This window comes from Mustela nivalis, assembly GCF_964662115.1.
Source record: "Mustela nivalis genome assembly, chromosome: 18".
Lineage (NCBI taxonomy): Eukaryota > Metazoa > Chordata > Mammalia > Carnivora > Mustelidae > Mustela > Mustela nivalis.
Genome location: NC_139037.1, coordinates 23,737,074 through 23,764,448, shown reverse-complemented (window position 1 = coordinate 23,764,448; position 27,375 = coordinate 23,737,074). Strand labels below are relative to the sequence as shown.

General features: G+C 36.4%; 1 long non-coding RNA gene across 1 annotated transcript in view; it reads left to right on the top strand.

The window, feature by feature from the left end:
- The window catches only part of LOC309852281, a 260,224-nt gene that overhangs the window by 210,670 nt on the left and 22,179 nt on the right, over positions 1–27,375 (top strand). The window lies entirely within an intron of this gene.

Here is a 27,375-nt window from a genome sequence, read left to right as displayed (position 1 = left end):
ACTGAGCCACCCACGTGCCCTCATTTGTTTTTAAAGAGTTCATTTATTTGAGAGACAAAGAAAGAGAGCAAGAGATAAAGCAGGAGCAGAGAGCTGAGAGTGAGGAAGAAGCAGGCTCTCTGCTGAGCACAGAGTCCAACATGGGAGCCTGAGATTATGACCTGAGCCAAAGGCAGCCACTTAAGCAACTGAGCCACCCAGGTGCCCCATAATATCTCATTTAGTATCAACAATATCTATTTGAGATATTTGGGAAACATAGGTACAGAGAAGCAAAGTCTATCCTTTGTAGTCCCAGGGATGTCTTTAGAGCAGTGCTATTCAATAGAATTATCTGTGGTGATAAAAATGTTTATAATTGGGGCACCTAGGTGGCTCAGTGGGTTGGGGCCTCTGCGTTCAGCTCAGGTCATGATTTCAGGGTCCTGGGATCGAGCCCTATGTCAGGCTCCCTTCTCGGCAGGGAGCCTGCTTCCCTTCCTCTCTCTCTGTTTGCCTCTCTGCCTACTTGTGATCTCTATCTGTCAAATAAATAAATAAATAAATAAATAAAATCTTTAAGAAAAATGTTTACAATCTAGTCTGTCCAATATGGTGGCCATAGTCTCATGTAGCTATTCAGCATGTGGATGCTGGTACTGGAACTGAGGACACAATCACAGGTGGCTAAAAGTTTCTGTTTTGGATAACACAGCTCTAGAGCCTGAGTACTTGAGCCCAGTATCATATGACCAACCTTTGGCAGAGTGGCCTATGGTATCAGGCAGTGCAGTCTCCACATTTGTAATGATACCTTAAAGTTTAGAAAGGAGGTAGCTATTAAAAGATGCTGGGAAAAAACACTCTAGGTCTACAAAACAGAAATAGAGAGGGAAGAATTTTATATCTGTATATCTTTATCTATCTATATATGTAGAGAGAAGGAGATAAATAGATTTTATTTTATTTTTAGAATTCTCCTTAAATTTATTAATCTTTTAAAATTTTTTTAAGATTTATTTATTTATTTATTCATTCATTCATTCATTCATTCATTCATTTATCTGACAGAGCACAACTGGCAGGGAGAAACAGAGGAGGTGGGCAATGCAGACCTCCCCCTGGGCAGGAAGCCTCGTCCCAGGGCTCTGGGATCAGGACCTGAGCTGAAGGTAGATGCTTAAGTGACTGAAGAGCCACCAGAATTCTCCTTTAGCTGACCTGAGAAAAGACCACATGAGATGAAGCTGGAGAGGTTTGGAGAGGTTAGCAGAAATGTGTGCAAGAACAAGTTCAGCTAGCTGGGAGTTGGAGGAATGATGCTTCTCTCCAGCATCTTCTTCAACAATGGCAACTTTCAACCACTTAACTTATGTTTTTTTCCAGTTTATGTATAATTTAGTATAACAGTGGCTCTTGAAACAAGTGCCTCAAGAATGTGTCTACTCAAACATGAGAGAAGTTTATTTTTACCCACCTAAAATCAAAATGAGTAGGCAATTCTACTCCAAGTGGCAAAGTGAAGGTGCCCTTTTTTCTTGTGGTTTTGCTGTATTCTGCAAAACCACTGCACTCTATATTGTATTGTAAGAGGGGATTGAGACTGTCAAGGAATCCAGGAAGGGAATGAAGAATAGCAAAGAACCGTGGGGATTTTTGTAAGCCATTCCTGGTTGTTAGTGAGCGTCAGTTCTGTGTATATAATATGCGCTTGTCACATGATGGTCGGAGTAGTTGGTAAATGTAGGCTAGCAACAGATCCAAGAAAAAGATAAAATGGATTTGGGCCAGAGCTATACTCTCAGCCACTTGATGGTTGTTAATTAAACCTGTGATGATATATACAAAAGAAATACCGTTCTTGGACAAAAATACCCAAGAAAAAAGATAATCAACAGATTACACCTATTTTATGTGATCATTTCATTTTTCCAGAATTCCTCCAATGTGTTCATCATGATGTTAGATTTTGGAATGTAGGCCAAGGTACAGAGAAGTACCTTGTGTAAGACAAAAAACATGCATTTGGCATTCAGTAAGCTGAACGAGACTGGGGCCTGTGAGTCATATGGAGTACCATGGGAGATTAAGAAGTAATGGGGCATGTGGAAGTAACTTTGGAGAACCGGGAATAGCCATATTTCTACACAGTCATTTTATTCACCATCATGCACTTGAGGACATTCTTAGAAAAATGATTCCCAGTGCTTCGCTTTTCTTAGAAAAATAATTCCCAGTGCTAGGTAGTGCTTTCCATTTGGCAAAAGTTATTTCAACAAAATCTTGCAGGAGAGATCACCTTAAAACGCTCTTGGGAAATTGAGGAAAGACAGCCATAGGAAAAAGATAACAGATACAAAACAGGGAGTCATAGATACTCAAAGCTGGGGGAGTATGTGCATCTTCTATTTTAACACATACATACAGACCTTTACACATACATGCAGTAATAAAGAACAAAGCTTCTGCAACCAGAATTTGTTTTGCATTTTAGTACAGCTATTACTGTGTAGCCTTGGGGATGTTACTTAGTTTCACTGTGTCTCAGTTTTCTCATCTGTAAAGGAGGAGTATGAAATCTCCCACATTTTTTATTTTGAGGACTAAACGAGTTCATATGTGTATAGCACTAATAATCATATGATTACATGCACTGTACATATGTTAGTCGTTTTCTCTAATATCTTCTGATTACAAATGGGGGGACATCACATCCCACAAGTTTGAATAAATTAGCAACCTCACACAGCAGAAACTTTCCAGGTTTCTTTGTCATGAAGCCTAGCACATTTGGGATATACAAGATTAAGAATGTCATCCTGGACTCTTGAGTTCTGATCCGGCTCTGTTGACTGTGTGCTATAAAAAGAAAAAAAACGAACATCTCTAAAACTCAATTTTCTCTTTGTAAAATGGGAAATTTATAATAATAGCTCATTCCTAAGATAGTTTTAAGGGTGGAATGACATTTCTTAGAACACTGTTCTTAATGCTTGTCACATAGCCAGGACTAAATAAATAGTATTGATGATGATGATGATGATGATGATAATTACATGATGATTTTTGTGCTACATTATTTTTAGTATACAAAAGTTATTTCCATTAAGTGAATGATTTTAAATCATTTGAATAAGCAATCCTGTTTCTTAGTAAGAAGAAAAAAATGTACTCTGATGACTTTTTTATGCTATTGCTGATGTTTTAGACTATCTCTAATTGTTATAGATGATATTTTTAACAATTCAATTATATGCCACTAAAATGAAAATTAAATCAGTATCAATATATGCTTTAAACAATAAAACATCTAGAAAGCCATTTCAGAACATGTTGAATTTCAATAATTAATAACTCATTGATAGAAATAGTGGTTAATATATTATGGTTGAGTCCTCACCCATATTTCAAGCACATAACTAATATTTAAATATAATGTATTATACTCCTGACATTTGTGCAGACAACTCATGAACTAGAGCCTATGATTTATTCACATCTGTTATAACACATTCTGATAATTTATTTGGAAGAAAGCAATCTGCATTAATCATTTATTAATTATTAAATAAAATATAAGCACTGCATTAAAGAAGTGCTGTTCAAAAATAACCTTTTCTTCTTGAAACCAAGGACCTATTTATTTTCCCCTCGCATTTTGTAAAGATTAATTATCTTTTCAGGTGTTGTCCTCTGATTTGACCCCATAAGGCTTTTGGGGAACATGTTTTATATTTAGATAGGAATCTGTTATGGGTTGAATTGTGAACCCTAAGAAAGATGTGTTGATACACTAGCACCCAGTAGCTTAGAATGTGAACTTATTTGTAACGAGGATTGCTGGAGCTATAATTATTTAAGATGAGATTGTGGAGCAGGGTAGACTTCTGTACAGCCGATGACCTTACAAGAGGTTAGTGCCTGTGAAAACACAGAGACACAGAGAGAAGCCATGTGGAGACAGAAGCAGAGAGTAGAGTAATGAATCTATAAGCCACGGGATCCCCAGGTTTATTGACCATCACCAGAAGCCAGGAGGAAGACAGGGAACAGATTTTTCCTCAGAGACCTCAGAAAGCACCAATCCTGCCAATATCTGGAGTGTAGACTTCCCTAAATTTCAGAATATGAAAGAATACATTTCTGTTGTTTTAAGCTACCCAGTTTTTAAAAAATTTTTACCTTATTTACTTTACTTTTCCAATTATATTTGATTTTATTTAATTTTTTCAATGTTCCAAGATTCATTGTTTATGCACCACACCCAGTGCTCCATGAAATACGTGCCCTCCTTGATACCCACCACCAGGCTCACCCATCCCCCCACTCCCTCCCCACCCCTGCCACCAAAACCCTCACTTTTTTTCTCAGAGTCCGCAGTCTCTCATGGTTCATCTCCCCTCTCCTGCCCAGTTTTACTTTGTGATAGCAACCTTAGGAAAATAATATGGAGTGCCTTTTCTGTCTTTGCCAGAATGTCTATAAAGATTTCCAAAGGAAACTTTTAAAAGAGGACCTTACATGTTGTGGTTAGAGTCCCAAGGAAAAATCCCCAACTACTGACCTTCACTAGCTATGTATTCACTCTGTTTGGTAAATTTATCTAAAATTCTGCTTCTTCCTCGGTAAAACAGGAATAATCATACTACCCTTGCAGAAATGTTGTATACCCTTGATAGTTTACATAGATTGTTTCACTTTATGCAATGTCTGCTTTTTAATACATATTTTCTGGTTGTAAGGCTAGTGGCTTAATACTAATAGCACTAAGTAGTACTTAGTACTAAAGTACTAATATTATTTACATTTATTTTGTCACTCATAAAGAGATAGCAATGATGGTCATAAGAAATGTCTTTGTTTTTGTTTTTTTCTTTTTTTTTTAAAGATTAATTTATTTATTTGACAGAGAGAGAGAGATCACAAGTAGGCACAGAGGCAGGCGGGTGGAGGAGGGGGTGGAAGCAGGCTCCCCGCCGAGCAGAGAGCTTGATGCGGGGCTCTATCCCAGGACCCCAAGATCATGACCTGAGCCTAAGGCAGAGGCTTTAACCCACTGAGCCACCCAGGCACCCCCATAAGAAATGTCTCTATAACATAAGGTAGGGTTTATTCATCTTCTGAATTTAATCTATGTTCCTTTCTAATCAGTTTGAGGACTTTAGTTCGGTGTTCCTGGTTTATTTTTGCTTTTCCCATCCAATTAAGACATTTCCAAACTTTGAGCAATTAGAATAATTGTTCAAGCCCCTTGAAGTGAATGTCAGAGATGAGCTTAGAAGAGAAAGGATGCTCTTGGCCTCTATGATACAAGACAGATGCCACTCCAGGGACTTCAAATATAAATCTGATGGATTTCAGTTTATAGTGATATCTGTGTCTAACTTACTTATGTCATTGTGTGCTTAAAAAAGAAGATGGAGGAATGGAAGTAAAGAAAAATCTGGGTTAAGAAAGAGGGATAAAAGAAAGAAATGAGGAAAAGAACTATTAGAATTCTGCAGGTATGCTTACTCACCATTTTACTACTTCAGCTAAGATACCAGAAAGAACTTAAGATAGAAGATTCTGGATCTTTTTTCCTCCTTTTATTTTTTCTTTTCAGGATTTCAGAGCCCTCATAATATTTGCACCTTACTCTGATGCAGTGATTCAAGCATTTAAAAATAGAAATTATATATTCTTGGGGCGCCTGGGTGGCTCAGTGGGTTAAGCCGCTGCCTTCGGCTCAGGTCATGATCTCAGGGTCCTGGGATCGAGTCCCACATCAGGCTCTCTGCTCAGCAGGGAGCCTGCTTCCCTATCTCTCTCTCTCTGGCTGCCTCTCCCTCTACTTGTGATTTCTCTCTGTCAAATTAATAAATAAAAGCTTTTTTAAAAAAAATATATATATATTCTTTAATGAAAGCTGCTACCTAAACCCATCTTTTAATAAAGGAGTTATTTTGTTTCAGTGCTAGAGGGAAGTAGAGTTTTGTGGGTTTTGCTGAGTAAATGTATCAAATTTAATTATGGGTGGAAATTAATGAATTTTTATAGATATATATAGTAGAAGGAATAATGGCTCTCAAAGATGTTTATTCCTTTAAATCTTAACACCTCTGCATATATTATCCTGGTCAAAGGACTCTGAAGATATGATTAAGGTTATGGACCTTGAGATGTGGAAATTATCTCTGATTATCATGATTGACTAAATTTAATCAGGTGAGTAGTTTAAAGCTAAAAGACTTCGCTGGTTGTGATCAAAGAGATAGTTGAGGGCAGAAGAAGGGTTAGACATAAATGTGACTTGACCCACTGTTGCTGGTTTTGAAGATGTCAGAAAGGAGCTAAGAGATGTGATGGCTTCTACCAGTTGCAAACAGTCAGCTGACAGGAAGGAAAAGGTTGTCTCAGTCTCATGGCTGTAAGGAATTGAAGTCTGCCAACAGCCTGAAAAAGCAGGAAACACATTCTCTCCTAAAACTTCCAGGAAAACACAACCTTTATTTTAGTCAGTGAGACCCATTCTGGGGTCCTGACCTAAATTTGTGTTGTTCTAAGTCACTAACTTGGAGTAAAGTGTTACAGATGAAATAGAAAACTAATGCAGTAAAACTGACCATGAATGGTTATCATATTATGTAATGATACTAGATTTTTACTGCTCATTTTTATATAATCTACCTTTATGTATTGACCAATTAATTCAGTAAATTTTTATTGAGCATATATTATGTGCAAGAAAATGTACCAGGCACTAGGATATAATAGCCAGAAGAGCAGATGTTCCTATAAATCAAATTTTCACACAAAGAGTTTACTGAACTAGATCTGTGTGATTTTTTTGTTTATTCTATAAAGATTCAAGGATCTAAATCTGGAGGTATAAGAAGAATTCTTATAGTTCAGAAAAAAACAAATATTTAATTTAAGCAATGGCATGATTGAGTATATCCAGTTTGGAGGAGTAAATTAGGTAATAGTAATTAGATAATTCAATAGAATTGAATCTTTGTTTGATTCTTCAGACATCTTAGGACCATTGCATATTTAGTCTTGATAAAAATCACAGGGGCTAAAGGAATGGTCAGCTATCTTTGTTTTTCAGCCATTCTGAACCTCAGGGAAAGCCTCAGTGCTTTAAAGTGCTCACACTCATTTGTGATTCAAACTTAAGTTTTTTGCTAAATTGACCTGATCCGTGTTTCTTGATCTCCTGCGTGGATTTCTGCAGCATCCTTCCAGTTGGGCTTCCTATCTAAAATGTTGTCCTGTCCAACTTGCTCACTTCAATATATGTCTATATTCATAATTATTAAAATAGAACTCCTGCCTAAAGCCCTTATATATTTTTGCATTGTTCTGAAGAGAAACCACGTGTTCCCTAATTTTGCCTTTAAGACTCCCATAGACTTGGCTACCATCTCTCTCTTCACTAAGATCCCATATCACTCTCCCCTTTACATTCTATACATGCTCTCATTCTTTGGAAGATGCCACATACTATTTTTCAAGTTTTTGCAGTCATTGTATCTTCTGCCAGGAATGCGTTCCCTCATGTATTTTGTCTGCATTTGTCTTACTCTTTCTTTGGCAGTCAGGGTAAAAATATTTTCCTTGGTAGCCATTTCCTATCAAATGGACCGAGTTGAATCTCCTTTAGTATGTATTTCAATAACTTCCACTCTTATGTCAATCTTTACATTGTATTTCATTTTCTAAATTGATGGAAGAGTCTCTTTTAAATGACAGTTCAATTGCAGACTTATCTAAAACAGCTCTGTTCCACAAATATGGGCTTAAACACAGAACTTCCCTTCTTACTGTTTGACCATTGTTTAGTCTTGTGCATTTTTTAAATTAACATATAATATATTATTGGTCGCAGGGGTACAGGTCTGTGAATCATTGGGCTTACGCACTTCACAGCATTCACCATAGTACATACCCTCCCCCAATGTCCATAACCCAACCAATCTCCATACACCCTCCCCCTGGCAACCCTCAGTTTGTTTTGTGAGATTAAGAGTCTCTTATGGTTTATCTCCCTCCCAATCCCATCATGTTTCATTTTTTCCTTCCCTACCCCCAAACACCTGACTTTGACTCTCAAATTCCTCATATAAGGGAGATCATATAATTGTTTTTCTCTGATTGACTTATTTTGCTTAACAGAATACCCTCTAGTTCCATCCACATTGTTGCAAATTGTGATTTCATTTCTTTTTATGCCTTCATATTATTCCATTGTATATATATACCACATCTTCATTATCCATTCATTTGTTGGTGGACATCTAGGTTCTTTGCATTGTCTGGCTATTATGGACATTGCTACTATAAACATTCGGGTGCACGTGCCCCTTTGGATCACTACTTTTGTATCTTTAGGGTAAATACCTAGTAGTGTGATTCCTGGGTCATAGGGTAGCTCTGCTTTCAACTTTTTGAGGAACCTTCATACTGTTTTCCAGAGTGGTTGCACCAGCTTGCATTCCTACCAAGAGTGTAAGAGGGGGTTCCCCTTTCTCCACATCCTCACCAACATCTGTCATTTCCTGACTTGTTAATTTTAGCCATTCTGAGGGGTGTGAGGTGGTTTTGCATTGTGGTTTTGATTTGTATTTCCCTGATGCCGAGTGATGTGGAGCACTTTTTTATGTGTCTGTTGGCCATCTGGATATCTTCTTTGCAGAAATGTCTGTTAATGTCCTCTACCCATATCTTGATTATTTGATCTTTGGGCATGGAGTTTGATAAGTTCTTTATAGATTTTGGATACTAGCCCTTTATCTGATATGTCCTTTGCAAATATCTTCTCCCATTCTGTCAGTTGTCTTTTGGATTTGTTGACAGTTTCCTTTGCTGTGCAGAAGCTTTTGATGTTAATGAAGTCCCGATAGTTCATTTTTGCCCTTGCTTCCCTTGCCTTTGGTGATGTTTGTAAGAAAAAGTTGCTGAGGACGAAAAGGTTGCTGCTTGTGTTCTCCTCAAGGATTTTGATGGATACCTGTCTCACATTGAGGTCTTTTATTCATTTTGAGTCTATTTTTGTGTGTGGTGTAAGAAATGGTTCAGTTTCATTTTTCTGCATGTGGCTGTCCAATTTTCCCAACACCATTTGTTGTAGAGACTGTCTTTTTTCCATTGGACATTCTTTCTGGCTCTGTCAAAGATTAGTTGACCATAGAGTTGAGGGTCTGTTTCTGGGCTGTCTGTTCTGTTCCATTGATCTTTGTGTCTGTTTTTGTGCCAGTACATGATGACAGCTTTGTAATAGATGATGATGTTGATGATGACAGCTTCGGAATAGAGCTTGAAGTCCGGAATTGTGATGCCACCAACTTTGGCTTTCTTTTGCAACATTCCTCTAGCTATTCGAGATCTTTTCTGGCTTGATATAAATTTTAGGATAATTTGTTCCATTTCTTTGAAAAAAATGAATGGTATTTTGATAGGGATTGCATTAAACATATAGATTGCTTTAGACATTTTCACAGACATAGACATAGACCATAGACCTATGGACCATAGACCATAGACATTTTCACAATATTTGTTCTTCTAATCCATGAGCATGGAATATTTTGCCATTTCTTTGTGTCTTCCTCAGTTTCTTTCATGAGTACAGTATAGTTTTCTGAGTACAGATTCTTTGCCTCTGTGGTTAGGTTTATTTCTAGGTATCTTATGGTTTGGGGTTCAATTTTCAATGGGATCAATCCCTTAATTTCCCTTTCTTTTGTCTTGTCATTGGTGTATACAAATGCAACTGACTTCTGTGCATTTATTTTATATCCTGACACTTTACTGAATTCCTATACAAGTTCGAGCAGATTTGGAGTGGAGTCTTTTGGGTTTTCCACATAAAGTATCATATAATTTGCAAAGAGTGATAGTTTGAATTCTTTGCTGATTTGGATGCATTTAATTTCTTTTTGTTGTCTGATTGCTGAGGCTAGGACTTCTAGTACTATGTTGAATAGCATATGTTGAATAGCAGTGGTGATAGTGGATATCCCTGCTATGTTCCTGAACTTAGGGGTAAAGCTCTTAGCTTTTCTCCATTGAGAATGATATTTGCTGTGGGTTTTTTGTAGATGGCTTTGATGATATTGAGGTATGTCCCCTCTGTCCCTACGCTTTGAAGAGTTTTGATCAAGAAAGGATGCTTTACTTTGTCAAATACTTTTTCAGCCTCTATTGAGAGTATCATATGGTTCTTGTTCTTTCTTTTATTAATGTATTGTATCACATTGATTGATTTGTGGATGTTGAACAAACCTTGCAACCCTGGAATAAATCCCACTTGGTTGTGGTCAGTAATCCTTTTAATGTACTGTTGGATCCTTTTGGCGAGTATTTTGGTGAGAAGTCTCACATCTGTGTTCATCAAGAATATTGGTCTGTAATTCTCTTTTTGTGGGGGTCTTTGTCTGGTTTTGGGATCAAGGTTAATCCTGGCCTCATTAAATGAGTTTGGAAGTTTTCCTTCCATTTCTATTTTTTGGAACAGTTTCAAGAGAATAGGTATTAATTCTTCTTTAATTGTTTAATATAATTCCCCTGGGAAGCCGTCTGGCCTTGGATTCTTGTTTGTTGGGAGATTATTGATGACTGCTTCAATCTCCTTACTGGTTATGGGTCTGTGCAGGTTTTCTATTTCTTCCTGATGCAGTTTTGGTAGTTTATATGTCTCTAGGAATGCATCAGTTTCTTCCAGATTGTCAAATTTGCTGGCATAGAGTTACTCATAATATGTTCTTATAATTGTATTTCTTTGGTATTGGTTGTGATCTCTCCTCTTTTTTTCATGATTTTATTTATTTGGGTCCTTTTGCTTTTCTTTTTGATAAGTCTGGCCATGGATTTATCAGTCATATTAATTCTTTCAAAGAACCAGCTCCTAGTTTCATTGATCTATTGTACTGTTCTTTTGGTTTCTATTTCATTGATTTATGCTTTAATTTTTATAATTTTTCTTCTCCTGCTGGGCTTAGGCTTTCTTTGTTGTTCTTTCTCCAGCTCCTTTAGATGTAGGGTTAGGCTGTGTACTTGAGACCTAAATGAATTTTTTCAGTTATTCTTTAATTTCCTGGTTGACCCATCCATTCTTTAGTAAGACTGTCTTTAGCGTTTGCATTATTTCCAACTTTCCTCTTGTGATTGAGTTCGAGTTTCAAAGCATTGTGGTCTGAAAATATGCAGGGAATCATCCCAATCTTTTATTACTGGTTGAGACCTGATTTCTGACAAAGCATGTGATCTGTTCTGGAGAATGTTCCATATACACTGGAAAAGAATATGTATTCTGTTACTTTGAGATGAAATGTTCTGAATATATCTGTGAAGTCCATCTGGTCCAGTGCGTCATTTAAGGCCTTTATTTCCTTGTTGATCTTTCGCTTCGATGATTTGTCCATTTAAGTGAGGGGGGTGTTAAAATCCCCTACTATTATTGTATTGTTTTCAATGTATTTCTTTGATTTTTGCTATTATTTGGTTAATAGGGGAATATATATTTTAAATTGTTAGATCTTCTTGTTGGATCCTTTAAGTACGATATAGTGTCCTTCCTCATCACTTATTATAGTCCTTGGCTTAAAATCTAATTTATCTGATATAAGGATTGCCACCCCAGCTTTCTTTTGACATTCATTAGCATAGTAAATTGTTTTCCATCCCCTCACTTTCAAGCTGGAGGTGTCTTTCGGTCTATAATGAATCTGTTGCAGACAGCATATCAATAGGTCTTGTGTTTTTATCCAGTCTGATGCCTTGTGTCTTTTGAATGGAGCAATTAATCCATTTACATGCAGGGTAACTATTGAAGATATGAATTTAGTGCCATTGTATTGCCTGTAAGGTGACTGTTACTGTACTGTACTGTTACTGTTACTGTTACTGCCTCTGTTCCTTTCTGGTCTACTACTTTTAGGCTTTCTCCTTGCTTAGAGGATCTCTTTCAAAATTTCCTACAGGGCTAGTTTGGTGTTTACAAATTCTTTCAGTTTTTGTTTGTCCTGGAAGCTTTTTATTTCTCGTTTATTTTCAACAACAGCCTAGCTGGATATAGTATTCTTTTTTTTAAGATTTTATTTATTTATTTGACAGAGAGATGGAGAGAAAGCACAGTAGGTAGAGCAGCAGGCAGAGGGAGAGGGAGAGGCAGGCCCTCCATGGAGCAGGGAACCTGATGTGGACTTGATCCCAGGATCCTGGGATCATGACCTGATCCAAAGGCTGGCACTGCATATTTTTCTCATTTAGTGCTCTGAATATATGATGCCAGTCCTTTCTGACCTGCCAGCTCTCTCTGGATAGGTCTGCTGCCCATCTAATATTTCTGCCATTGTAGGTTACAGATCTCTTGTCCCAAACTGCTTTCAGGATTTTTTCTTTTTTCTCTGAGACTTGTATGTTTTACTATTAGATGACGTGGTACTGACCTATTTTTATTGATTTGGGGGGAGATTCTCTGTGCCTTGTAGATTATGATGCTTGTTCCTTTTCCCAAATTAGGGAAGTTCTGTGCTATAATTTGCTCCAATATACCTTCTGCCCCTCTCTTTCTTTTTCTTCCAGGATCCCAATTATTCCATTGTGTCATCTTATGGTATCACTTATCTTTCAAATTCAGTAGTTGTTTATCTGTTTTTTTCTCAGCTTCTTTATTCTCTGTCATTTGGTGTTCTGTATCACTAATTTTCTCTTCAGCTTCATTTATTCTAGCAGTAAGAGCCTCCATTTTTTAAAAATTATACTCATTAATAGACCTTTTGATGTTGATTTTGTTAAAGTCCTAGCTTCAGAGCACTGTGGTCTGAAAATATGCAGGTGATGATCCCAGTCTTTTGGTACCAGTTGAGACCTGATTTGTGACCCAGGATGTGATCTATTCTGAAGAATGTTCCGTGTGCACTGAAGAAGAATGTGTATTCTTTTGCTTTTGGATGGAATGTTCTGAATATATCTGTGATGTCCATTGGTCCAGTGCGTCATTTAAGGCCTTTATTTCCTTGTTGATCTTTTGCTTAGATGATCTGTCCATTTAAGTTAGGGGGGTGTTAAAGTCCCCTACTATTATTGTATTATTGTCAATGTGTTTCTTTGATTTTGTTATTAATTGGTTTATGTAGTTGGCTGCTCTCATGTTAGGGGCATAGATATTTAAAATTGTTAGATCTTCTTGTTAGACTCTTTGAGTATGATACAGTGTCTTTCCTCATCTCTTATTATAGTCTTTGGCTTAAAATCTAATTTATCTGATGTAAGGGTTGCCACATCAGCTTTCTTTTGATGTCCATTAGCATGATAAATTGTTTTTCACCCCCTCACTTTCCAGCTGGAGGTATCTTTGGGTCTAAAATGGGTTTATTGTAGATAGCGTGTTGATGGGTCTTGTTTTTTATCCATTCTGACACCCTTTGTCTTTTGATTGGGGCATTTAGCCCATTTACATTCAAGGTAACTATGGAGAGATATGAAATTAGTGCCATTGTATTGCTTGTAAGGTGACTGTTACTGTGTATTGTCTCTGTTCCTTTCTGGTCTACTACTTTTAGGCTTTCTCTTTGCTTAGAGCACCCCTTTCAATATTTCCTGGTTTGATGTTTACAAATTCCTTCAGTTTTTGTTTGTCCTGGAAGCTTTTTATCTCTCCTTCTATGTTCAGTGATAGCCTAGGGGGATAGAATATTTTTGGCTGCATATTTTTCTCATTTAGTGCTCTGAATATATCATTCCAGTTCTTTCTGGCCTGCCAGGTATCTATGGATAAGTCTGCTGCCAATCTAATATTTTTACCACTGTATGTTACAGACTTCTTGTCCCAAGATGCTTTCAGGATTTTATCTTTGTCGACTTGTAAGTTTTACTATTAGATAATGGGGTGTGGACATAGTCTTACTGATTTTGAGGGGGGTTCTCTATGCCTCCTGGATGTGATGCTTGTTCCCTTTGCCATATTAGGGAAATTCTCTGCTGTAATTCACTCCAATATACCTTCTGCTCCCCCTCTCTCTTTCTTTTTCTTCTGGAATCCCAGTTATTCCAATATTGTTTCATCTTATGGTATCACTTATCTCTCAAATTATCCCCTCATGGTCCAGTAGTTGTTTGTCTCTCTTTTGCTCAGCTTCTTTATTCTCCATCATTTGGTCTTCTATATCACTAATTCTCTCTTCTGCTTCATTTATCCTAGTAGTAAGAGCCTCTATTTTTTTTTTTTTTTTGCACCTCATTAATAGCTCAGCTTGGTTAGATTTTAGTTCTTTTATTTCTCCAGAAAAGGCTTTTATTTCTCCAGACAGCATTTCTCTAATATCTTCCATGCCTTTTTTGAGCCCAACTAGCACCTTCAGAATCATCATTCTGAACTCTAAATCTGACATATTACCAATGTCCATATTGATCAGGTCCCTAGCCTTCAGTACTGCCTCTTGTTTTGTGTGTGTGTGTGTGTTTCTACCTTGTCATTTTATCCAGATAAGAATACATGAACAAAAGAATAAAATACTGAAAGGGTGGCAAAGACCCCAGAAAAATGTATGCTAACCAAATCAGAGGAGACCCCAAATCAGGGGGAGAAGAAAGGGAATAAAAAGAAATTAAATATATAGATATACATATATATGACTGGTGAATAGAACAGAGCCACCCACTCGATCTTGGGTATATTTTGGTGTCTTAGAAGAAACTACCTCCCAAAATTTTAAAAGAGAGAAAAATTTATATATATACAAAAATAAGGGTAAACATGATGAAGGGATGGAATATGACTGACTGTAAAGATGAAAAATTTTAAAAAAATTCTAAAAAGGGAATTGGTAAGATAAGTTGGTCGGAAAAGAAAGAAAAAGAAAGTGGAGAGAATTTGCTCAGGCTGAAGACTAGAACAAAGCCCTGTGGTAGATTTAGGGTATATTTTGATCTATTAGAAAAAATTGTAAATTGTAACCCAAAATTTTTTTAAAAGAAAAAACCCTATATGTATACAAAAAATAAAGTTCTATACAACAAAGGATAAAATATCAATATGATAATGAAGGTTTTAAAAATTTTTTAGAAAGGTATTGTTAAGATAAACTAAAAAAACATTAAAAGAGACAAAAGGAAAAGTTAAAAAAAATAAGAATAAGAAAGAAATAAAATTAAATAAATTTAATTAACTTTGCAAGACTAGAGAATCATGGGGAGAAAGCCATGAATTCCATGCTCTGCTTTCTCCTAGCTCTGGATTTCCGCTGTACTCCTTGATCAGTGAGCATGGTCTTGGCTGGATGTTCTTGCTGATCTTCTGGAGAGGGACCTGTTGTAGAGATTTTCAAATGCCTTTGCCTGAGGCAGAATTACACTGCCCTTGCCAGGGGCCAGGCTAAGTAATCTGCTTGGATTTGCTCTCTGGATCTTTCGTTCCCTGAATGCTTTCCATAATGCTCTGGAGCACAGGAATGAAAATGGCAGCCTCCCAATCTGTGGCCTGGAGGAGCCGAGAGCTCAGGGTCCCACTCCTCTGTGTACCCTCGGAGAAAAGCGCTTAATCACTTCCTTCTCCCTGGTCTCTGGCCATGCTCTGAGCTCACCTGGCCTGTGACCAAATGTTTCAGTCTCTGGCGCATGGCCCTGTTTGGAGTCCCCAAACTCAGAAGATTCCTCCCACGTGGCTTTTCCTATGGAGGAAGGTGGGTCTCCCCAGATCTGCCACTTGTGGTGTCCCTGCTCAAAAAGCAGTGGCCCAACTGTGCCGCAGATCATGGTTTAAGGTAAGCCCATGCTGAGAGCTCACTCCTTGGCTCCTTCTCTGTAGTCAGCTTACCCGCTCTGATACCTGCAAGCTCTGCTACACTCAGACACCCCGATCCTTCTGTGACCCCACTGGACCCAAGACCACACTGTCCCTGTGAGGGTTCCACCCCCGCTTAACCTCTGGAGAGATATCCCTCCATGAGGAGACTTCTAAAAGTTCAGATCCTGTGTGCCACCACTTGCTGGGGGCCAGCCTTTCCCCCTCGCCATCTATCTTCCTTTCCCTTCAGATTCACTTCTCTGCACATTCTACCATTCAGAAAGTGGTCAACTGTTTCTAGAATTGCTACTCTTCTTCTCTTTGATCCCCTGTTGAGTTTGTAGGTGTTTGGAATGTTGGAATGGTATGATAACCATCTAGCTGAACTCCTGTGACCTGAGATAACATGTTAGTCTGCTACTCCTCCACCATCTTGACTCTTCTCTTGTGCTTTTTTTTTTTTTTTTTTTTTTTTTTTTGGTGAGAGAGAAAAAGAGAGAGAGAGTACATGAGTGGGAGGGAGGGGCAGAGGGAGAGGAAGAGAGAATTTCACCCTGAGTCTGGAGCCTGAGGTGAGGTGCCATCTTGCAAGCATGAGATCACAAACTGAGCTGAAACAAAGAGTTGAACACTTAACTGACTGTGCCACCCAGACACACCACAGTGTTACGCATTTTCACATGGTAAAATACCCCAGCCACCTGCCTGTATGTTGAAGCTTCTTATATTACTATTGGCTGAAGTTTCTCCAACTACTTTTTAGGATGTATTATTAGATTAAGAATGATTCACAGAAACAACACTCTTTGAATGTTTCCATGTTTATGACATTTTTCCTATAATCTTTATTCTTGGAAATCAGTTTGGCTGGATATAAAAACCCTTGCTTTATATTATCATTCCTTCAATACCTTAAATATGTACACTGACTTTTCCTGAAATAAAGTGATATTTAAAAAATAATCTGATGTCAGTGTTAACTTTCTTCTTGAAGTGATTTGAACTTTCAGCTTGGTTGAACAAAAGATATTCCCTTTCTTCAAAGTTTAATAATTCTAGTACAATATGTCTTACAATCAACCATAATGTGTCAGTTTTCCCGTTTGCCCTTTCAGTTTGAAAGTTCACATCTTCATTTGGGAAAGTTTTCTTGAATTGCATGTAATGTCATTGTGTCTATGTGTCTCTGTGTTCCATTGTTTTCTTTTCCTCATGCTTGGTTGTTTTTGCTTTCCTTCTATATCCATGTTTGCAAATTCTTTTTATCCCTTTTACATTTCCATTAGTAATTTTCATTTTTCTTATTTCCATTTTCTATTTTCTGTATGAGATTCTCTGTGCTTTTTATACATTCATGATCCTTCTAAGTTAGCTCTAATTTCCAGTGCTTTTTTTCCCCCTTTTATTTCTAATCTTTCCTGAGATTTGTCAGCTCCCTTGTCATGGGCTACTATTGCCTAATATCTTTTTAAATAATCTCTCTAATTTTCATTTATTTCTATTTATGTCATAATGAAATATAAGGTATTGTGTGCAGCCATTTTTTCCCCCTGGTATTTCTTCAGATTCTTTAAGTCTTTATTTAGATTGTTTTATTGAAATAGACTGAATTTTTTTTTTCAGGTAACACCTAGGTGTTGGTTTGAACCATCGTCCTTTCTTTGTTCTTTCTATAAAAACTATAAGTACTTCTCTTCTGAACAAGTTGGAGTAATACGAATCCAATTTACTATATCCCAAGTAAAAAGCAACCAGATTACATATATTTAGATAAAACTAAAGAACATAAAACAATTACATAAGATTAGAGATGATGGTTATGCTAATTAGATTGATGATGCTGATCACTGTGCAATGTATAACTATATAAAAATATCATGTTCTATATATTAAATGTTTATATTTTTGTCAATTATGCCCCTGTGAAGTTGAAAAATAATTCATAATGTAATAGTAATAATATTAAATGTCATACGGATATGTAGGAATAGCTCATGGGCTTGGAAATCAATAAGCTATTTGGAAATATATAATATCTTTTAATTAAATATTCCCTTTGAAACTATTAGTCTCATCTTTTAATATCTGAAAGAGAGGGATCCCCAAATATTGCTGAATGTATCTGCAGGCTGGACTTTGGCTTAATATTAAACATAAGTTAAAAGTTATTCCTCAAAAAAAGGGGGGGCAATGAAGAACAATGTCATGTTCATTGAGTATTGGAAGACAAACAAACTGAGTCTTACAATTGCTTCAGTTTACTAACTGAGATGACTATCTAGGCTGTGTCTCAGAGGAGAATCCAGGGAGAACGCAGAGAAATCCCTAACATGAAGAAATGAAGCAGAAAAGCTAGGGAGGCCAAGATGACCAGAATACACAGAAAATACCAGAGAAGAAATAGCTACACTTAGAGAGAATGGTGAATATTTACAGATAATATCTCCCTCAAGTCTTACCAAATAGTGAGCAATGAATGCCTGTGTAGAAATTGTGCAAGACCATGGAAAGAATAACATGAAAGTATTAGAAGAAAATATCCTTGAAGCTCACACAAAGATAGAAATATCTCCTATTCCTACAAGACAGAGTGGAATCCCTTATAAGTGTGGTGTATTGGAAACATACTCAGAAGGGTTTTGACTCAGTTAATAAAGCAAATTAATTCTAGAACAAATGATTTTGTAATCCCAACAAAGTTTAAAATCAGCACCTTATAGGATACAACAGTTTCCCTGTATCTTTTTTTTTAAATTGTGTTATGTTAGTCACCATACAGTATATCATTAGTTTTTCACTAATGTTCCTTGACTCATTGTTTGCATGTAACACAGAGTAGTCTAAGCAATCTCTGCCCTCTTTAATATCCATCATCAGGTTCACCCATCCCCCCACACCCCTCCCTTCTAAACCCCTCCATTTGTTTTCCAGTGTCCACAGTCTCTCGTGGTTCGTCTCCCAATCCAATTTCTCCCCCTTCATTTTTCCCTTCTCCTAATGCCCTCCATGCTATTCCTGTGTTCCTCAAATAAGTGAAACCATATGATAATTGACTTTCTCTGTTTGACTTATTTCACTCAGCGTGATATCCTTCCATCCCATCGATGTTGATGCAGAAGTTGGGTATTCATCCTTAATGGTGGCTGAGTAATATTCCATTGTGTATATCGACCACATTTTCTTTATCCATTCATCTGTTGAAGGGCTTTTTGGCTCTCTCCACATTTTGGCTATTGTAGACATTGCTGCTATGGACATTGGGGTGCATATGGCCCTTCTTTTCAGTATATCTGTATCTTTGGGGTAAATACCCAGTAGTGCAATTGTTGGATCATAGGGTAGCTTTCATTTTAATATTTCGAGGAACCTCCATGCTGTTTTCCAAAGTGGCTACACTAATTTGCATTCCTATCAGCAGTGTAAGAGCGTTCCCCTATCTCCACAGCTTCTCCAACATTTGTTGTTCCTTGACTTGTCAATTTTTGCCATTCTAACTGGTATAAAGTGGAATCTCATTGTGGTTTTGATTTGAATTTCCCTGATGGCTAATCATGATGAATACTTTTTCATGTGTCTGTTAACCATTTGTATGTGGTCTTTGAAGAAGTGTCTGCTGATGTCTTCTGCTCATTTTTTGACTTGATTATCTGCTTTTTGGGTTTTGAGTTTGAGAAGTCCTTTATAGATCTTGTACATCAGCCCTTTGTCTATAGTGTCATTTGCAAATATCTTCTCCCATTTTGTGGGTTGTCTCTTTGTTTTGTTGACTGTTTTTTTTCCTGTGCAAAAGCTTTTTATCTTGATGAAGTCCCAAGAGTTTATTTTTGCTTTTGTTTCCCTTGCCTTTGGAGATGTGTCTTGAAAGAAGTTGCCGTGGCTGATGTGAAATAGGTTACTGCCATGTTCTTCTTTACGATTTTGATGGATTCCTGTCTCACATTGAGGTCATTCATTCAAAGTTTATCTTTGTGTATGGTGTAAGAGAATGGTCCATTTTCATTCTTCTGTATATAGCTGTGCAGTTTCCCTTATCTTAACTGCATCCCAGACAATTTTTTTTCTATTTTTAGAAATACAGTGATATCTACCATATCGCAAAGTAAAATATATAGTGTTTGGAATCCAGTGAAAATTTCCAGGCTTTAAAAATATCAAGAAAGTATCAAGAAATTGTAAAGAAACTGTAACTCATGATGAGGAGAAAATTTAATTACAACTGACCCAGAAATGACAGATGATATATTTCACAGAAAAAGATGTGAAACCATTTAACATAACTATATTTCATATGTTTAAGAAGATAGAGGAAATAGATAGATAGATAGACAGATATAAAATGACACAAAACTTCTAAAGGTGAAAATTAAAATATCTGAATTGAAAATACAAGGAATGGCTTAAGGGCAGATTAGACATTGCAGGAAAAATATTACTGAAATTAAAGACATAGGACTAGAAATTATCTAAATGAGCTGAGAGGATCAGTGAGCTGTGGGACAACCTCACATGTTGTACTGTTTGTACACTTGGTATTACTGGAGAAGAGGAAATGGCAGAAAAACATTTTAAAAAGTGCAGAACTAGTGGCTGAAAAAATTTGAGATTTGATCAAAACTATAAATCCACAGTTTAAAGGTAATCAATGAAATATGAAACATGAAGAGAACCACACAAATGCACATTGTGACCATATTGCTTCAAACAGGTAAACACATAAAGGGAAAACCAGAGAAAAGAGACACAATACCTAGAGAGAAACAAAGAGAAGAATAATAGCACACTGCTTGCTAGAAACAGTGCAGGTAAAAAAAAAAAAAAAAAAAAAAAAAGGAATGACATTTTTGTAGTCCTGAAGGAAAACAAACACACACACACACACACACACACCCCTACCACCCTAAAATTCTATAGCCTGTGAAAATACATTTAAGAAATTAAGATAAACTAAGACATTTCAGACCTAGAAAAAAATTATTACAAGCAGCCCTACTCTGCAAGAGAAAGATAAAGTATACCATATCCTTCAGGTAGACAGATGTGATATCAGATGGTAATCTGGATATACACAATAAATGAAGAATGTAAGAGATGAGAACTATGTGGGTAAATAATGAGACTTTTTCTTATCATTTAAGCTTTAAAAATTTTTTTCACTATTTAAGTTTATTTAAAGGATAATTGACTCTTTAAAGCAAAACTAGTAGTAATATTGCATGGTGTTTATAACATATTATGTCCTAATATGTTTGACAACAGTAGTATAAAGCTTAAGAGGGACAGCAGAGAATTGGATATATTCTTGTCCTTACACTGGATATGAAGTCCTTATACTGGATATGAAATGGTGTACTTGTACTAAAAGTTAGAACTAGATTATATATATATATATATATATTCTAAGCCCCAAGCCAAACAGTAAAATAAAATGAAGCAGAAATATAGCTAATAAGTCAATAATGGAGACAAAAATTAAATCATATAGTCACCTCAACTGATGCAGAAAAACATTTGACAAAATCTAACATCTATTTCTGACAACATTTCAATAAACTAGGAATAATAAGGAATCTCTTGAACCAGATGAAGCACATTCTAAAAACTACCTGCAGATAACTTCATACTTTAATAGTGAAGGACTGAATGCTTTGGTTCTAAGAACAGCAACAGAGCAAGATTGAACATTCTCACCACTTGTATTTAACACTGTACTCAGATTCCAGTCAGTAGAATAAGATAAAAAAAATAAAAATCTTAAAGACTAGAAAGGAAGAAATATACATGTTTTTATTAGCAGACAGCATAATTATCTAAGGAGAAAATTCAAAGGAATCTATAAAAAGCAAATTCTAGGACTAATTAGTGAATGTTAGCAGCATTGTAGTCTATAAGATAAATATACAAAAATCAACTGTATTTCTGTATGTCCTTATACTGGTAAAAGAATATCAGTCATTTAAAATAACATTTGCCTTTGCAGTCACATTAAATATATGAAATGTTCAGCAATAAAACTGACAAATCACATGCAGTTCTAGTACATTGAACGCTACAGAACATTTTTGAGAGAGAAAAAAGCAACTCAATACAAGATACCATATTCACAGATCAGAAGACTCAATATTAATAATATGTCAATTGTCCTTAAACTAACTGCAGAGTCAGCACACTTTCAGTCAAAACCCCAGTAGTGTTTTTGAAGAAAATGAAAAGCTGTTTCTAAATTTCATACAGAAGTGCAAATAACCTCGACTCTGGAGCCCAAATTCAAATAAGAACAACAAATTTGGGGGCCTTACTAGTTCTTCAGTTGGAGGTATGGTATAAAGTGACAAGAGTGAACAAGAGGTGGTATTAGTGTCAAGATAGATCCATGGCACATACTAGTGTCCAGATACAGAGTCATAAATATTTGCTCAGTTAATTTTGCACAAAAGTGCAAAGGTAATTTGGTAGAGAAAAATATCTTTATTTTCTTTCCATTATAGGCCCACATCTTCCTTAGCCATTGGCACACACGTCCCCCGGTTTCTATTTGTATAAATTAGAAAACTCAAGCATTGTTTTGGGGAGTATACCATACCTCCTCACGTAAATACTATGATGGTCTGCCTAGCTATCAACTGATCATCAGTGTACCTATCTCTACCTGCTGAACATGATGAAACTTAGGAGTGTTTTCACATATGTTGCTTAAAGTACATGCTTGTCCTTCACTTCAAAAGAATTCCATTGTTCCCTTTTTTGATGTGTAGTTTTATGTCGAGGTGGAGCAGTTCGTAGTTTTAAAAGACCATCTGTGGAAACCTAACCATTTGTCAGCCATTCTCTCCTCTTAAAAGTAATGAACAATTTCTGGGGGGCAAGTGAATAAGCTGTCTGTGGTGTATTGATAGAAAATGGCTTTCTTTCCCCCACAGTAACATTGGGAATCCTGTAGATAACAAATTATTGCAGCCAGGAACAACAAGTAACTCAAGAAAGCGTTAGACAAGATGACTTCAATAAATCCTGTGATGGCTTTTCTCAGTGAAAGTTTAGAAACAAACTTGTGACCAAGGCAATTCCCTTTGTCTCTTTCACTGGGAAAAGAACAGTCAAATACTTTCCCTAAAATAATGTCGATGTATGAGGTCAAATATTTAGAAAGTTATCATTTATGCCTATGGTCAAATTCTTATAAAAGTACATAGAGAACAGTGAATTCAAACTTGTATATCAGACTTTAAGAGGGTTAGAAGCCAGTGAGATAGAAATAGAAACTACTATAAGTAGGACAGAGCTAAAATTCCCCTACCTGCTACATACCAGTCAGTATGATGGTATATTTATTATTCCTTAATAAAATGTGAGATAGTTATAAATATTATCTCTATTGTACAAAAGGGGTTTCAGTTTCCAAGAATGTATTTTAAGCAAATGGATCAACTGGGTTTTCAATCCACATCCACCTGGTTAGAAGCTGGAATCTACTAGACTAGACCAGAGCATAGATCTAGAGCAAGGTTTGATGAAAAAGAGACTACTTGTACTGTAGAATAAAATGCTAGATTAAGAAATGAATTTGGAGGGCTGTAACATCAAAGAAGTAATGGCTTTTTTTATGTGGTTCCAGAGGATAATGTTAAAAGTAATTTGAGGTAACTATGAGAAGACACATTTTGGCTTTCAAAGCAAGGAAGATGACTCCAGGTGTCCAACAATGGAGTGAGTGTTTCCTCTGCAGTGATCTCTCCATCCCCAGAGGAGTTCCTAGGGAGGCTAGAATCTAATCCTGCATTCCCCAATACCGCAGGACTAGCTATGTGTAGATATCTTAATTGAATTAAAATTACATGAAATTAAAAATTTAGTCTCTCAGTTGAAGTAGCCAAATAACAAGTGCTCAGTAGGCAGGTACCACTGCATATAAACTATTTGTTAAAAAATAATAATAATAACAGATCCATGCATGTAGATTCATGATGCCTTTGCAACTTCTTTTCTTTTAAATCTTAGTGATATTTCTAGATCTTCAGAATACTGAAGTCTTCACAGTGCTGACAGGGTGAATGGAATTCTTTAAGGGTGTTGCTATTGGCATTTTCCACCTGCCTCCTCTGTGTCTTTGCTTCCGGGTACAAACTTCAATGCACAGTCTTTCTCGCCTTTTTTCGGAGTCATCAATGACAAAATACCTGGGGAAGGAGGTTTGGTCATTGACTTTCAGCTGTTGTCACCCAAATACAGTTGCACAAAAACAATACTAATAAAGTTTTCTAAGATATAGAAAATATTATTTTAGGACTTCAGTTACAAGTCTTATAAAAGCATAAACATAGAGGAGGAAACTGAGATGCAGAAAGAGAAAATCACCAGAAAGTGTTTGTCAGACTCCAAACTGGAGTCTATATTTCCTGGTTAAACTACACACACCATTTCTCTTAAAAAGTCACCCTTACTTTCTCCAGTCTCTGTTTTGTTTTTTTTTTAAAGATTTTATTATTATTTTTTTATTTGTGAGAGAGAGAGCACAAGCAGAGGGAGAAGTAGACTCCCCACTGAGCAAGGAGCCCAATGGGGTACTCCATCCGAGAACCCCAAGATCATGACCTGAGCCGAAGGCAGACACTCAACTGACTGAGCCACCCAGACATCCCTCCAGCCTCTCTTTTTTAAAGTTTTTCTTTGAATTAGGTAGTTAATGTACAGTGTTACATTAGTTTCCTGTGTCCTATATAGGGATTCAGCACTTCCCATACAACAGCCAGTGCTCCTCATGACTAATGCATGCCTTAATTCCCATCACCTAGTCCTCCCTTCCCCCTCCCCAATGGTAACCAACAGTGTGTTCTCTATAGTTAAGAGTCTCTTTCTTGGTTTCCCGCCCTCTTTCTTTTTTTTCCCCTTTGCTCATTTGTTTCTTAAATTCCACCTATGAGTGAAATCATATGGTATTTGTCTTTCTCTGACTGACCTATTTCGCTTAGCATGATACTCTCTAGCTCAAACCATGTCATTTCAAATATCAAGATTTCATTCTTTTTTGACTGGGTAATATTCCATTGTATAATTATGATTATATTATGAAGCCTGTTTTGCCTGTCCTGACCATTATTCCGAAACAACGAATATGTTATAATTCCTAGGGTTTAATATGCAACAAAATGTTTCAAACTCTACTGATGGCATAAAAATTATCGTCAAACATTTATTGAGCACCATTATGTTTAAGAGATGAAGTTTTTTCATTATCATTTTAAGAACATGTATGGATTTATATGTTTACTATATTCAAATTCCACTTAGTTCCCAGAGAATGTCAGACTTGACATTTGCTTGTACTGATTTTATATCCGTACATCCTCCATCCATCTATCCACCCAGCCATCTACCTCCCTGCCTTCAAGGAACTTACCTTCTAGAAGAAGGAATGCAGTATTTCATTTTTCCCTTCCATTACAGATGACTATTTCTATAAAGGCTATAATAAAGGTTTGCACAGAGTACATTAACTAGTAAAGGCTATCTCAAATAGGAAGGTTACACAACACAGCAGCCAGTTCTTTTGGGATTTGAAAGCAGAGTAGGATTTCTAAAGGAAAATACATTTTTTGAAAAGCCGCGTCTATGCATTTTTTTTTTTTAGGGATAACCCTGCATCACCATACCAAGTACCCTGGAACAGGGGTTCTCAACCTTGTCTGCCCACTGAAAGCACCTGGGGAGCTTTCAAAATAGACATATCGGAGTCCCTTCCCTTAAGATTATGATTTGATTGATCTCAGGAGAGGCCTGGTCATAGGAATTTTAAAAGCACTCCAGGTGGTTCTCTTGAGCAGCCAAAGTTGAGAACCATTGCCTTAGATGATAGTCAAGGAAAAAATGGTTGTTCTACAAGGCTGGTATAAAAATCTCCTATGCATAAAAGAATGTTACTTGTGAGACTTGATACTAATTTGATATAATCCATTTTTGTATGGCTGAAGGAGAAATAAAACGAATTTACTGCCTTATGTAAGAGACGAATAAGATACAAATAAAGATACAAAAAGATATGTATAAAGATACATATGTAATCTTAAATTAAGATAATCTTAATTTATCTTCACGGCAACCTATTTATACCAACATGTCTGTCTATTCCCCACATAAGAATTATACATATGTACATGAATGCGTGTGTAGATACCAAAGTATAAGATTCTTAAATGTTAAATTACTACATTAATAAACATTTTTCCAAGGCAAATATTATCATTTTCTTTTTAAGTGGAAAGAGAAGTGGCTATGCTATAGCTACAGTGTTTCTGACATACCCTGGGTTAACATGAAGGACAGAGCGTCAAGTATCCCACAAGATTACCCCCTATTGTAATAACATTCTTATCTCCAAATCATAGTGTTCACACGGATAGAATGCTGGTTAGAATTCATTCACAAATAGCACTTAGCCCAGGAGTAACAATGGTAAAGCAGCAAGGGACAGAACATAATTCAGAGGGTTGGAAAACAAAGGCTCCTGCATAATTCCTTTAAACTATGGTGGACCTTGTAAGATCCTTGTGTTCTGGCCTCTGCTCCCTCTTCAGCTTAATTTCTTGCCTCTGTGTTCCTTATTCACAGCTCTCAGAGCACACTGGGCTCCTTCACACTCTGAAGACAACACACTCTTTTTGACCCCAGGCATTTACACTGTTCTCTTTGGGATGTTACCAGCTTGGAGAAGTTGCACCTTACCGCTTTAATCTAAACAGGCCACACTTGTTTCTTTTCATGCTCTGATTTTTTTTTTTCCTGTGAATTTATTCCAAATTATAATTATATTTTTATATCTCCTAAATATAAGCCTCAAGAGGGTAGGAAGCTGGTGTGTTTTGTTTACTACATTGTATCAGGCACCTACCACCAACAGATTCAGAGTAGTTGCCCACAGTTTCTAAATGAGTGAAGAAACACATATGTGTAATACAGAAAACCAATGTGGCAATTGAAATAGAACTTCCATGAGTAGAGCTTTGGCCAACTGTTTATAGATTATTAGGAATTTGTAGAGCAAGGCAAGTTCAGTTTCTGTTTCAGCTATGACCAAAAGATTCAATTAGAAAATAAATTATTAAAAGAACAGAAGGTAATTAAAAGATCCCTGGCCAAAAATGGTTAATATTGAATGATTTTATCAAACAGGGAAAATTGCAGGTTCTGTTATTAGAAGAAAATAGAATTCTTGTAAATTATTTAAAAGGAACAAGACAGCAACATGTGAAATTGGATATGAAATTGAGAAATGACTAGTTTTTCGTAATGGTGATATTGTTTGTTTAAAAATAAATATCAAAATTGAGGGGTAAATTAATCTGATTCCCGGCCACAATGGCATTCCTGGGTCTTAAATAAAAATGTGATGGGATTGATTTATAACCTCCATGGTATACTGTCATAAATAGTTTTTTCTATAGCCCTATCTCATGCCTCTGCATTTGTGATATGAATAATTTGAACTGTAAAAGTGTGATAACAGAAGATAGTTGTGAAGCAGTGGTACGTCTGTTATAAAATAAGGATGTCACACATCATGAGGGCAGATCAAGAGGCGTGATATTCATGATATGTGAAAAGACATTAAGTGTGGAAATGATGTTAATTAC